The sequence below is a fragment of the Chrysochloris asiatica genome, unplaced genomic scaffold, assembly GCF_000296735.1.
Source record: "Chrysochloris asiatica unplaced genomic scaffold, ChrAsi1.0 scaffold00155, whole genome shotgun sequence".
Lineage (NCBI taxonomy): Eukaryota > Metazoa > Chordata > Mammalia > Afrosoricida > Chrysochloridae > Chrysochloris > Chrysochloris asiatica.
The window spans coordinates 7,167,853-7,177,605 of NW_006408673.1; the positions used below are offsets into that span (position 1 = coordinate 7,167,853).

Below are 9,753 nucleotides of genomic sequence, written 5' to 3' on the forward strand. Positions count from 1 at the left end.
AGGTAGATGCTTTTTGACAAAAGAAGGAGAGTGATTGATTTTGCAGCCCAGGAGCAGAGGTCCCTGGGACCATCAAGTGAGAAGAACCGAGAGCGGGAAGCTACCCAGAGAGGCAGTGACACCAGGGATGGAGACAGAAAAGATGACGTGGATAGATGGAGTGACTGGGGACACTGTACTCAGGGCAGAAGAACACCGCGCTGCTGGCCCCCCCCCGCCGAGGACGACGGGGTGGTGTACCCTTTGGGGTTATATGATGATGCATGGAGGGGACTATAATCATTGCAATGAAACGAAATACGATAGGGTGAGTGCAAAGCTCATGTTCTCCCATATAAACCTCACAATACAAACTTTAAAAAAAGAAAGAAAGAGAAGCAGAATTTTAAACTCACCATGAGCTGAAAGAATACTTGGGCTTTGCAGGAGTTAGCCAACCATGAGGAACCTTTCATTATGACAGAGATGATGGTGTGGTTTATTGGGCCAAAAGAGGAAGAGGTCGTGGTACTTTTCAATGTGGCAGAGGGCGCTTTAACTTCAAGAAATCAGGTAGCAATCCAAAATGGATCATGACAAATACCAAATGGGCGGAATTGTTGAAGATGAAGAGACCATGGAAAATAGCAAAGAAAAGAAGGACAGACATAAAGAAGAAAAGGAATAGTGAATTGGAAGTAAAACTAAAACAGAGAACAGAACTTGCACCAACCTTTTTTTTTGTTTTTAACCTGATTTTTGTTTTTAAGTAAGAATGTAAGCATTTCACTTAAATTTTGATGTTTGAAAATAGATATTTTAAGTCTTTAAATAACTTGAAAAATAGTCGACTTTATGTTGAAAATTGTACTGAAATAAAATAAAAATTATTACGTATAATATTTGTAACTATCAAGTTAAAAACAATAACTACTCTTTGCTGTTTTTGTAAAAAAAAAAAAAAATCCACAAAGAGGAACAAAAAATTAAGACTACTAGAAAATACAAAAGCATTCCTGAATAAAGGAAACAAAATCTCATTCTAATTGTTTATTGTTGTTAGGTGGCTTAGAGTCAATTACGACTCATGGTGACCCTGTGTAAAATGGAATGAAGCCCAGTCTAGTCTAGTGCCATCTTCATAATTGTTGCTGTGTTCAAGCCAATTGTTACAGCCACTGTGTCAGCCCATCCCACTGAGGGTCATCCTCTTTTACATTGACCCTCTACTTTACCAAGCATGAAGCCCTTCTCCAGGGACTGCTTCTTCCTGATAACACGTCCAAAGTATGTCAGATGAAGTTTGGCCATCCTCACTCCTAAGGAGGATTCTGGTTTTACTTTTTCAAAGACAGATGTGTTCGTTCTTCTGGCAGTTCATAGTATAGTCAATATTCTTCGTTAACACCATAATTATGTTTATAGGATGATTTAACGTTCTGAAGATTTAATCTTCTTGGACTGTATGTTGAAAATTGTACTGAAATAACATGGCCTGAACTTGCATATGAGCAATTGATGATCTGTTCCACAGTCTGCCCCTGGCCTTGTTTTGGCTGATGATATGGAGCCTTTCCACTGTCTCTTTCTAAAGATGTAGTCAATTTGATTTCTGTGTATTCCATCTGGTGAGGTCCTTGAGTATGGTCATCTTTCACGCTATTTAAAAAAGGTATTTGCAGTAAAAAAAAAAAAAACCCACTGGTCTTGAGAATTCTGTCATGTGATCTCCAGCATCATTTGTATCACCAAGGCCATGTTTTCCAACTACTAATACTTCCTCTGTTTTCCAAGTTTTGTATTCAAGTCACCAGTAATTATCAATATATCTTGATTGCATATGTGATAATTTCATACTGAAGAAGTTATTGTTGGTGGTGGTTTTGTGCCATGGAGTCAGTTCCAACTCATAGTGACCTTGCACAGGGTTTCCGAGGCTATAAATCTTTACAGGAGCAGAAAGCCTCATCTTTCTCCCGCGAAACAGCTGGTAGTTTCGAACTGCTGACCCTGAGATTAACAGCCCAATTCGTAACCACTTCGCTACCAGAGCTCCTTGAAGAAGTTGGTAGAACTCTTCAATTTAATCATCACTGGCTTTAGTGGTTGGTTCATAAATTTGAATAATAGTGATATTAATTGATCTTCCTTGTAGGTGTACCGATATAATCCTATTACAGATAGCATTATACTTCAAGATAGATCTTGAAATGTTATTTTTGATGATGAATGTGATTCCATTCCTTCTCAAATTGTCATTCTTGGCACAGTAAACCATGTGATTGTCAGATTCTAAATGGTCAATACCAGTCCATTTCAGCTCACTAATGCCTACGATATGGATGTTTATGCATTCTATTTCATTTTTGACAGTTTCCATTTTTTCTAGATTCATATTTCATGCATTCCATGTTCCAATTATTAATGGATGTCTACAGCTGTTTCTCCTCATTTTGAGTTGTATACCATCAGCAATTGAAGGTCCTGAAGGCTTTACTCCATATGCATCATCACAGTTAACTCAACTTTGAGGACGCAACTCTTCCTCAGTCATATTTTGAGTGCCTTCCAACCTGAGGGATTCATATTCTGGCACTATATCTGACAATATTCTGGTGCTCTTAATCAAGTTTCAATAGTCTATATTCTGGTGCTATCTGACAATGTTCCACTGCTATTCATAAGATTTTCAGTGACTAACCATTCAGAAGTAGTCTGCCTCTTATGCTTCTGAGTCTGTCTTTGCCTGGTAGCTCATCTGAAATCTGTCCACTGTGAGTGACCTTGCCAGCATTCAAAGTATCGGTGGCATGCTTCCAGCATCAAGTTGTTGTTAGCAACATGCCAATCACCACAGTGTGACAAACTGACAGATGAGTGGTGGTTAGAAAACTAAAGGGAAGGAATGTATTTACCACTTCTCAAATGGAAAGAACTGAAGAAAAAATTCAAGCCTCAATGTGCAATACTGAAGGATAGTACATACAAAATATTGAATGACACAGAAGCATCAAAAGAAGATAGAGTTTTCAGTGGCAGGTCTGGGGAAAGGGCAGCAGGCACTGTGTCAGGCCGCAAAGGTGGCAAGAAGCCCCTGAAACCACCTAAAAAACAGAACAAGGAAATGGATGAGGAAGATAAGGCTTTAAAGCAGAAACAAAAAGAAAAGCAAAAGAAACTCAAAGAGCTAAAAGTGAAGGCCACGGGGAAGGGCCCCCTGGCCACAGGTGGAATTAAGAAATCTGGCAAAAAATCAGCTGTTCTTTGTGGCTGTGGCAATGATGACCCTTGCTTCCATTTCTGTTTAAACATTTGAATTCCCTGCTGGAAAATTTCTTGCCACCTAGAGTTAGATTGAAGTGTTCTCTTGGAGTCTGTTGTACATTTAAGAGTAAACTTTTTAAGAAAAAAATAAAGAATAAAAGAAATCCTACAATGGTCCATCTCTTGAGTCCTATCTTAGTTGTGTGGTCAGTAAACCCAGGCCAGAATCCTGCCAGAGCTGCTCTTCAATCTTTGTTATGCCCAGAATTCTGTACCACCTGGAATTAAAGCAACTATTTTGAAAAAAAAAAAAAGAAGAAGAAGATAGAACATGGACAGCCACTGTACCTAAAAGAATTGATCAGTATTCAACCATTTTAGGAGGTGGCATATGACCAAGAGTCAATGATACTGAAGGAAGAAGTCTAAGCTGCACTAAAAGCTTTGGTGAGATACAAGACAGCAGAGATTGAGGTCATACAACTGAAATGTTTCAACAAACTGATGCAACAGTAAGTTTTGCTAGGGAATTTGGAAGACCATTATCTGGCTAACTGACTAGAAGGGATCCATATTTTTACTTACTCCAAAGAAAGGTGACCTTTACAGTGTGCAGATTATTTAACAATATGATTAATATCACAAGAAAGTAAAATTTTGCTGAAGATAATTTTAAAATGGTGGCAGCAGTTCATATATAGGGAGTTGCCAGAAATCTAATCTGGATTCAGAAGGGGAAGTGGAATGAGGGATATCATTGCTGATGTCAGTGGATCTTGGCTGAAACAAGAAAGGTGTTTACTTCTGTTTTATTGACTATATAAAGGAATTGGGCTGGGTGGACCATAACAAATTATGGATAACATTGTGAACATTGGGTATTCCAGAACACTTACTTGTGCTCAGGGGAAACCTGTACACACATCAAGAGGCAGTTGTTTGAACAAAACAAGGTGATAGTGCTCCAATACTATCTCTGAATGTATTAAAATCAGAGAAGGTGTGCATCAGGGTTGTATCCTTTCATCATACTTATTAATACCAGCAGAATGATCCCTTGAAGTGAGAATGGTGAGATTTTGTCTCTTGTCTTTTGGACATGTTACCAGAATGAACCAATCCTTGAAGGATATTATTCTTGGTAAAGTAGTTGTTGATATTGTTAGGTGCCATTGAGTTGGTTCTGATGCATAGCAAGCCTATGCACAACAGAATCTAACATCGCCCATCTGCACCATCCCCACATTGTTGTTATATTTGAGCCCATTATTCTTGCCACTGTGACAATCTGTCTTGCTTTTTGCTGACCCTCTGCTTTGCCAAGCAAAATGTCCTTCTCTGGGGACTGGTCTCTCCTGACAACATATCCAAAATACGAAAGACAAAGTCTTGTCACCCTCACTTCTAAAAAGCTTTCTGATCACACCTCTCTCAAGTTAAATTTGTTTGTTCTTCTGGCAATTCATGGTACTTTCAATATTCTTCACCAACACCTTAAGTCAGAGGCATTGATTCTTCTATGGACTTCTTTATTCATTGTCCACCTTTCACATGCATATGAGGCGATTGAGAATATCTTTCCTTGAACAGTCACACCTTAGTCCTTAAACTGACATCTTTTCTCTTGAACACTTTAAAGAAATCTTTTACAGCAAGTTTGCCTAATGTAATATATCCTTTGATTTCTTTTTATAAAAATTTTAATGATATTTCATGACCATGATTTGGGTGCTAGGGATGTACAATGCTACTAGCTTGATCATTCAGAAACATATTTCATCACACACTCCCCTCAGCTAGAAGCTAGGGGAATTATCATACTGATATCATACTGATTATTCCAATATACTGATAATTCCAATTTACCTTTTGCATTTTGACTAGATCTCTTTTGTGTCATATCTTTAATTTCTTAGGTAGTACATCACTCCTTTTTTCCATATTGAGAACCTGGATTTTCAAGGATACATGGGTCATACACATACACACAGCAAACAAACGAACAACCCCACAGCCATCAAGTCTATTCTAACTCATAGCAACCTTATAGAACAGAGTAGAACTGCCCCATAGTTTCCAAGACTGTAAATCATTACGGAAGTAGATTGTCACTTTTTTTTTTTTCCCCTTAGAGCAGCTGGTGGTTATTAGCAGTCAAGCACTTACAAGCAGGGCTCCTGACAGGAATCAGAGAACTAGAAAATCCCATAGAGTCCTGGTGTGGCATTGTGGTTTAATGCACCAGACTGCAAAGCTGTTTGAACTGCAAAGTCAGCAGTTCAAGCTCACCAGCTGCTCTTTGGAAACCTTACACAGGGTCACTGTGGGTTGGAGCTGATTCAATGGCACTTAACAACAACAATTTATTTGCTTTACCTCATATTACACATGCAACACTCTCAAAATTCCAATTCCAATACTCTTATCATCAACTTGATTACTGGGAATAGTTAAAAAGCATTTTTTCAAATGTTCTCCCTATTTTTGGTATTTTAATAGCAGTATTGTAGCCATATATTAGATCATATAACCATAAATGCTATATTCTTTTGAGTTCTTATTTAGTCTTAATTGTTTAAATAATTATATATTCAGTGCTCGTTACCATTAAAAAAAGTCTCTAGTCATTTTGTCTGATTAAAGCTTATTTCCTAATAGGTTTTTCAGGAGTGGCTCATGTGGAAAATATTCCCTGAGTTCTTGAATATTAATAATGACTTGCCTGTGACCTTAAGTCTTGCAAGTCAATTCACAAAAAGTTATTAATGCCCATTTTCTCTTAAATATCTCAAATTTAGATGTTATTTCATCCTCTTCTACTATAAAGCATTTTTCTTAAAAAGTTCGATAATAATCTATTTTTCTTTATAGTTAATTGATTTTTCTGGCCTAGATGTCTGAAGAATAGTTGTTTATTTATTTGAAGTCCAATAACTTCATTATGTTTCTCTCCCCCTCCCCCATTCTTTCCTTTTCCTTTTTTTAAAATTTGCGGTTAAAGCTCTCAATCATTTGTATTAATGATAAAATAAGTATATATTGTTTCCCTTTCAGCACATGAAAAAAAAAGAAACTCCAGATCACCCCCCCCAACTAAAAAAAGGAGAAAGCAATTTTTTTTCTTATTTTTTGTTTCCTTTCTTTTTAAAATGTGGTCCACGTCATCCAAGGTAAAATGCAGTTAGTGTCTGCACGCTACCCAGTGAATTATTCACTCTTCCCTTCTACCCCTGGTAACCATCACCGAATGTTTAATATAGAATGAAAACTTTACCAGACTTTTTTTTTTTTAATGTTTTATTGTGAATTATGTTATAGTTTACATGGGAGAACATTAGCTTTACATTCATCCTATTGTATATTGTTTCATTGTTATGGTTACAATCCCTGCATACATCATCAACCAACCAAAGGGTATACACTACAAGCCTGTTCCCCGGTCAGCAGCACACAGCCCCTCTCCCTCTCTGGGTCTAAAGTCCCCAGCAGCTCCATGTCTCCACATCATCGTCTCTGCCTCCATCTCAGGCATCACTGCTTTTCTGGGTAGGGTCCTGCTCTCCGCTCTTCTCCCTTGATGGTCCCAGGGACCTCTGCTCCTAGGCTTAAAAGTTAATCACTCCCCTCCTTGCTACAAAACGTCTACCTTTACAATTCCAACCCTCACAAACAGTCCTGATAACAATTATTCACTACTGTATCACAAGAGACCCATCTGCATTTCATTTCATCAGCCCTGCCTAGACAGATTGTATACTACTCAGTGGAGATTCTACCTTCCTCCATGCCCTCTGAATCTAGGTTCCCTCTTGAAAGCTTGTAAGCCAGTCACTTCTTGCCTTTGTAGCCCGCCTCCCCCCCCACCCCCATTTTGGGTAGCCAATGTCCAGGTTGCCCATCCCTGTCTACTCTGTGTGTGGAGGGGTTGGGAATGATTGTTTCTGTAAGGATTTGTTCCCTCTTTTGAGCTACTGCATCCGTAGGTGTAGGTCAAGTTCATCAAATTGTATCAGATTACTCTTTTTTTCCTCTTCTTTCTTCTTCTGGTTGAGATCTGATCATCCAGTCATTGAAGCCAGGTCAAGTGGGTATTATCTGTAAGTGTGGGTGTTCTTGTGCATATGCCCTGTCTTCTTATCAGCTGGATACTTCACTCTCCACTCTAGTCCTCTGTGGCTATGTCACTGACACTGGGCCCAAGAGTCCCCAGGTCTTGCCACACTGCTGGCCAACCAGGTCTCCACCTGAGTTCACAGAAATCTATTGAGCATTGTAGGGCTTTTACCTGACTTTTTACAGTAGTGCTTTCATACAATATCTGTCCCTTTGTGATTGACTAAATTCACTCAGCATAATATCCTCCAGTTTCCTCCAGGTTATTTGATGTTTTGAAAATTCATTGTTATGTTTCAATGTTGCATAATATTCCATTGTGTGTATGTATCAAAGTTCGTTCAACCTTTCCTCTGTTGATGGACACCTAGGCTGTCTCCATCTTTTTGCTATTGTTAAGAATGCTGCAATGAACATTGGTGTGTAAATATCTATTCATGTCACAGCTTTTAATTCTTGAGGATATATACCAAGTAGAGAGACTACTGGGTCATATATGATATTTCTATTTCCAACCTTCTGAGAAAGTGCCATACTGTTTCCACAGTGGTTGCACCATTTTACAGTCCCATCAGCAATGTAGAAGAGTCCCATACTCTCCACAGTTTCTCCAGCATTTGATGTTTTCTTTCTTTCTTTTTTTTTACTTTGTTCTTAATAATGGAATAAGATGATAATTCATTGGTATTTTAGTTTGCATCTGTCTAATGGCTAGTGATCATTAGTATTTCTTCATATGTTTGTTGGTCACCTGAATATCTTCTTTGGAGAAGTGTCTATTCATGTCCTTTGACTATTTTTTAAATTGGATAATTTGTCTTCTTCTTATTGAGATGTTGATGTGTTCTATAAATTGTAGACTGATATGTCGCTGCCAAAAATATGTCACTGCCAAAAAAGTTTCCCAGTTTGTGAGTTCTCTTTCATTCTTTTTGGTGAAATATTTTGATGCACATGAGTGCCTAATTTTCAGGAGGTCCCAGTCATCTATTTTAGCTTCTGCTGTTTATGTGTTTTCAGGTATGTTTAATAGTATATTTATGCCATGTATCAGAGCCCCTAAAATTGTTCCTATATTTAAATTGATGATCTTTATAGTTCTAGCTTTTACATTTAGGTTTTTGATCCAAATTGTGTTCATTTTTGTTTATGGTGGGAGATATGGATCTTGTTTCATTCTTCTGCAAATTGATTTCCTGTTTTGCCAGCAGGATTTGTTGAAGAGACAGTCTCTTTCCTATTTAATGTGTTTTGATCCTGTGTCAAAGATCAACTGAGCATAGGTGAATGAATTCACTACTAGATTCTCATTCTGTTCCATTGATCTATGTGTCTTTTATTGTACCAGTACTATGCTGTTTTGATTTGTGACTGTGTAGTAAGAGCTCTGGTAGTATAGTGGTTATGAATCAGGCTGCTAACCTCAGGGGCAGCAGTTTGAAACTACCAGCTGTTCCATGGGAGAAAGATGAGGCTTTCTGCTTCCATAAAGATTCACAGACTCGGAAAGCCTGTACAGGGTCGCTATGAGTCAGAACTGACTCCACAGTACATAACAACAACAAGTAGGCTTTGAGATCAGAAAGTGAGAGACCTCCTATTTTGCTCTTTTTTAGTAGTGCTTTGCTTATCCAGGGTCTCTTTCCTTTCCATTTAATGGTGATGATTAGGTTTTCCATCTCTTTATTGGCTGGGATTGCATTGTATCTATAGATTGCTTTAGGTAGTGTTGACATTTTCAAAATGTTATGTCTTCCTATTCACTGTTGTTCTAAGGTATCATCAAACCGATTCTGATTCACGGTGACACTATGTATAACAGAATGAAAAACTGCCCAGTCCTATGCCATCCTCACAATCGTTGTTAAGCTTGAACCCATGCTGTTACCACTGTGCCAATCCATTTCATTGGGGGTCTTCCTCTTTTTCACTGACCCTCCAGTTGACCTAGCATGATACTCTTCTCCAGGGAGTGGTCCCTCCTGCTAATGTCCAAAGTATGAGAAATGAAGTCTTCCTATCCTGGCTTCCAAGGAGCATTCTCGTTGTACTTCTTCTGATACAGGTTTGTTCTTCTAGCAGTCCATGGTACTTTTTCTTTTTTCTTCTTCGTGTTTTATTGTGAAATATATGATATTTTACATGAGAGAACTTTAGTTTTACATTCATTCCACCGTATATCATTTCATTGCCATGGTTCCGATCCCTTCCATGCATCATCAACCGACCAAAGGGTATACCCTATAAATCCACCCCCTACATCCCTCCACCCCATTCTTCAGCACACAGTCCCTCTCCCTCTCTGGATCCAAAGTCCCCAGCCACTTCATCACTCCACGTCATCGTCTCTGCCTCTATCTCGGGCCTCGCTGCTTCTCTGGGTAGGGTCCCGCTCTC

At 38.5% G+C, this 9,753-nt stretch overlaps 1 pseudogene; it reads left to right on the forward strand.

The window, feature by feature from the left end:
* Positions 1-5,939, forward strand: part of LOC102810518 — a 167,915-nt pseudogene extending 161,976 nt beyond the window's left edge.
* Positions 5,940-9,753: the final 3,814 nt, after the last annotated feature.